This window comes from Oncorhynchus gorbuscha, linkage group LG09 (genome assembly GCF_021184085.1).
Source record: "Oncorhynchus gorbuscha isolate QuinsamMale2020 ecotype Even-year linkage group LG09, OgorEven_v1.0, whole genome shotgun sequence".
In the NCBI taxonomy this organism is placed as follows: domain Eukaryota; kingdom Metazoa; phylum Chordata; class Actinopteri; order Salmoniformes; family Salmonidae; genus Oncorhynchus; species Oncorhynchus gorbuscha.
This window is the reverse complement of record NC_060181.1, coordinates 14,084,101-14,089,100: the sequence shown is the minus strand read 5'-3', so window position 1 is coordinate 14,089,100 and position 5,000 is coordinate 14,084,101. Positions and strand designations below refer to the sequence as shown.

General features: G+C 50.1%; 1 pseudogene; it reads right to left on the bottom strand.

The window, feature by feature from the left end:
• Positions 1-3,196: 3,196 nt before the first annotated feature.
• LOC124043087 overlaps positions 3,197-5,000 on the bottom strand; it is a 2,885-nt pseudogene continuing 1,081 nt past the window's right edge.

Genomic DNA, 5,000 nt, shown 5'->3' with positions numbered 1-5,000 from the left:
AGAAGTAATTTAGCTCGTCTGGTAGGCTCGTGTCACTGGCCAGCTCTCACCTGTGCTTCTCTTTGGAGTCTGTAACAGTTTGCAAGCCCTGGTACATCCAACGAGCGTGTAGTAGGATTCAGTCTTAGTCCTGTATTGACACTTTGCCTGTTTGATGATCGTCGGAGGGCATAGCGGGATTTCTTATAAGCTTCCAGGTATCTTGGATTGGTGTTTTACATATCAGCTAACCACATAATATGACATTGCAATATGATGCCCGACTGAGCATTCAATGACATGGAACAAGACCTGGAGCGTGACTGACAACTTGACCACACAGTCATGAGACTGATATAACCTACTCTGCCCCTGTTAACACAGTTATGACTCTGATATAACCTACTCTCCCCCTGTTAACACAGTTATGAGACTGATATAACCTACTCTCCCCCTGTTAACACAGTTATGAGACTGATATAACCTACTCTCCCCCTGTTAACACAGTTATGAGACTGATATAACCTACTCTCCCCCTGTTAACACAGTTATGAGACTGATATAACCTACTCTCCCCCTGTTAACACAGTTATGAGACTGATATAACCTACTCTCCCCCTGTTAACACAGTTATGAGACTGATATAACCTACTTTCTCCCTGTTAACACTGTTATGAGGGTAGCCTAGTGGTTAGAGTGTTGGACTAGTAACCACAAGGTTGGAAGTTCAAATCCCCGACCTGACAAGGTACAAATCTGCCGTTCTGCCCCTGAAAAAGGCAGGTAACTCACTGTTCCTAGCCCGTCATTGAAAATAAGACTTGCCTAATAAATAAATATTTAAAAAATTTTAAAAAATCAAGTAATACAATTAAAATATAACCTACTCGCTACCTAAGGTTGTGATGTCCGTGTCCAATTTTGAATTAGCATAACAAAACAATCCCCATAAACATCTGTCAGAGATGTCCATGTCTTTTATTGGATGCTTCTCAATGATATCATTCTGCCTCTATTTATTCCTGTCTCTCTCTCTCCCTCTCTCCCTCTCTCTCTCTGTCTCTCTCTCTGTCTCTCTCTTTGTCTCTCTCTCTCTCTTTGTCTCTCTCTTTGTCTCTCTCTCTTTCTCTCTCTTCCTCTCTTTCTCTCTCTCTCTCTCGCTCCCTCTCTCTCGCTCCCTCTCTCTCTGCCTCTCTCTCTCTCTCTCTGCCTCTCTCTCTCTCTGCCTCTCTCTCTCTCTCTCGCTGCCTCTCTTTGTCTCTCTCTCTCTCTCTCTCTCTCTCTCTCTCTCTCTCTCTCTCTCTCTCTGTCTCTCTCTCTGTCTCTCCTCTCTCTCTCTGTCTCTCTCTCTCTCTCTCTCTCTCTCTCTCGCTCCCTCTCTCTCTCTCTCTCTCTCTCTCTCTCTCTCTCTCTCTCTCTCTCTCTCGCTCTCCTCTCTCTCTCTCTCTCTCTCTCTCTCTCTCTCTCTCTCTCTCTCTCTCTCTCTCTCTCTCTCTCTCTCTCTCTCTCTCTCTCTCTCTCTCTCTCTCTCTCTCTGTGTCTCTCTCTCTCTCTCTCTCTCTCTGTGTCTCTGTCTCTCTCTCTCTGTCTCTCTCTCTGTCTCTGTCTCTCTCTCTCTCTCTCTCTCTCTCTCCCTCTCTCTCTCTCTCCGTCTCTCTCTCTCTTGCCTCTCTCTCTCTCTCTCTCTCTCTCTCTCTCTCTCTCTCTCTCTCTCTCTCTCTCTCTCTCTCTCTCTCTTCTCTCTTTCTCTCTCTCTCTTGCCCTCTCGCTGTCTCTCTCTCTGTCTCTCTCTCTCTCTCTCTGTCTCTCTCTTTCTTTCTCTCTCTTGCCCTCTCGCTGTCTCTCTCTGTCTATCTCACTCTCTCTCTCCATCTCTCTCGTCTCTCTCTCTCTCTCTCTCTCTCTCTCTCTCTCTCTCTCTCTCTCTCTCTCTCTCTCTCTCTCTCTCTCTCTCTCTCTCTCTCTCTCTCTCTCTCTCTCTCTCTCTCTCTCTCACACACTTTCACTCTCACTCTCACTCTCCATCCTTCACTTCATAAGTAGCACCTCAACATGTCTCTCCTGGTTCGGGTTTCTAAAGGAAACAGTCCATTATTGGCCCGAGAAGAAAATGGGGTCGGGGAAACAATGGTGCCCCTTGAATTTCTCCGGCTCGTTTTGCATGTAATGGTATCTAGATTAAACACAATATTGTTGTTGGCCCATGAGAGCCAATCCCCATTTTCTCTTACCCACGCATCGTAGGTAATGGGTTGTCTCCCAAATGGCACCCTATTCCCTATATAGTGCACTACTTTCGACCAGAGCACTATATAGCGAAGAGGGAGCCATTTAGGATGCACCCCGGTGCGTGTGGAAACGACCATGTTTAAAAACACCGGTCTCCCTGAAAGCTTCCCTGAGGAAGGCAATTACAGCATGGAGGAGGAGAAAAATGAATGAATGAGGAACAGAGTTGAGCATTGAAAGTCATTTCTTTTATATCATAATGAAGAAGATGTCATTGACAAGGTGGGACTGATCCTCGATCAGCACTCCTACTCTGACGCATGATACATATAGCCCCTGAAGTACTCTCTTGCCATTGTACCAGAACAGCTCGGACTGTAGTGATATAGTGGTTCCCACAGAAGCATTGGAGTATTTTGTGTTGTCATGGAATAGAATTTTCTACTTTACGTCCACCTCATGGACTACTGTTATGAGGAGTCAGCTTTGCCTCTATCCATGCATCGATCTCCATGAACTCTGAACCTATTGGAGTCGTGCTTGGCCACGCAGTCGTGGGTGAACAGGAAGTACAGGAGGGGACTAAGCACTCCCCCCTGAGGTGCCCCTGTTTTGAAGGTCAGCATGGCAGATGTGTTGTTGCCTACCCTTACCACCTGGGCACGGCCCGTCTGGAAGTCCAGGATCCAGTTGCAGACGATGGTGTTTAGTCCCAGGGTCCTTAGCTTAGTAGTGCCCTATATAGGGAGTAGGGTACCATTTGGGAAGCATACCCATGAGTCATCTGTCTCGCACCCTATGAGTCAGCATCAGCTCACATTGAGGCCATCTAATCGCCTGTAAGATCAGCGGGGAGAACAGACTAGGCTACACCTTTTATCCCAAACCAAAGTCAACAAACTCCAAATTCCTGGGAAGCATTGCAGAAATTCTTGAAAGCACAGGAGAAAGAAAGAAAGAAAGAAAACAAAGAGTGAGAGTGACTCCTCTATGTCAAAACTAGAGGATGAGGAGAAATAGGGAAGGTTGAGGAGCTGGAAGTAGTGGCGGTGGTGGTGGAGGTGGTGGAGGGGGTGGTGGTTGTAGAGGTAGTGGTGGAGGTGGAGGTGGTTGTAGAGGTAGTGGTGGTGGTGGTGGTGGTTGTGGTGGAGGGGGTGGTGGTTGTAGAGGTAGTGGTGAAGGTGGTGGAGGTGGTGGAGCTAGTAGTGGAGGTGGTTGTAGAGGTAGTGGTGGAGGTGGTGGTTGTGCAGGTGGTGTTGGAGGTGGGGGTGGAGGTGGTGGAGGTGGTGGAGGTGGTTGTGGTGGTGGTAGTGGTGATTGTAGAGGTGGTGGTTCTGGTGGTGGTTGTAGCGGTCGTGGTTGTAGAGGTGGTGGAGGTGGTGGAGGTGGTGTTGTGGAGGTGGTTGAGGTGGTGGTGGTGGAGGGGGTGGTGGTTGTAGCGGTAGTGATGGAGGTGGTGGTGGTGGTGGTGGTTGTGGAGGTGGAGGTGGTGGTTGTGGTGGAGGGGGTGGTGGTTGTAGAGGTAGTGGTGAAGGTGGTGGGGGTGGTGGAGGTAGTAGTGGAGGTGGTTGTAGAGGTAGTGGTGGAGGTGGAGGTGGTGGTTGTAAAGGTGGTGGTGGAGGTGGTGGTGGAAGTGGTGGATGTGGTTGTAGAGGTAGTGGTGGAGGTGGTTTTGGAGATGGTGGTGGTGGTGATGGTTGTAGATGTAGTGGTGGAGGTGGTCGAGGTGGTGGTGGAGGTGGTGGTTGTAGAGTTAGTGGTGGTGGTGGAGGTAGTGGTGGAGGTGGTGGAGGTGGTGGCGGTTTTGGAGATAGTGGGGGAGGTAGTGGTTGTGGTTGTAGAGGTAGTGGTGGTGGTGGTGGTTGTGGAGGTGGTGGAGGTGGTGGTGTTTGTAGATGTAGTGGTGGAGTTGGTGGAGGTAGTGGTGGTGGAGGTAGTGGTGATTGTAGAGGTGATGGATCTGGTGGTGGTTGTAAAGGTGGTGGTTGTAGAGGTGGTGGATGTGGTGGAGGTGGTGGTGGTGGTGGTGGTGTGGAGGTGGTTGAGGTGATGGTGGTGGAGGTAGTGGTGGTTGTAGAGGTAGTGGTGGTGGTGGTGGTGGTGGAGAGGTAGTGGTGGAGGTGCTTGTGGTTTTATAGGTAGTGGTGGAGGTGCTGGTGTTTGTAGAGGTAGTGGTGGAGGTGCTGGAGGTGGTGGATGTAGTGGTGAAGGTGGTGGAGGTAGTGGTGGTTTAGGAGGTAGAGGTGGAGGTGGTGGTGGTTTTAGAAGTAGTGGTGGATGTGGAGGTGGTTGTAGAGGTAGTGGTGGAGGTGGTGGTGGTGGAGGTGGTGGTGGTTGTAGAGGTAGTGATGGAGTTGGTGAAAGTAGTGGTGGTGGAGGTAGTGGTGAGTGTAGAGGTGGTGGATCTGGTGGTGGTTGTAAAGGTGGTGGTTGTAGAGGTGGTGGAGGTGGTGGAGGTGGTGGAGGTGGTGTTGTGGAGGTGGTTGAGGTGGTGGTGGTGGAGGTGGTGGTGGTGGAGGTGTGGTGGTTGTAGAGGTAGTGATGGAGTTGGTGAAAGTAGTGGTGGTGGAGGTAGTGTTGAGTGTAGAGGTGGTGGATCTGGTGGTGGTTGTAAAGGTGGTGGTTGTAGAGGTGGTGGAGGTGGTGGAGGTGGTGGAGGTGGTGTTGTGGAGGTGGTTGAGGTGGTGGTGGTGGAGGTGGTGGTGGTGGAGGTGGTGGTGGTTGTAGAGGTAGTGATGGAGTTGGTGAAAGTAGTGGTGGTGGAGGTAGTGTTGAGTGTAGAGGTGGTGGAT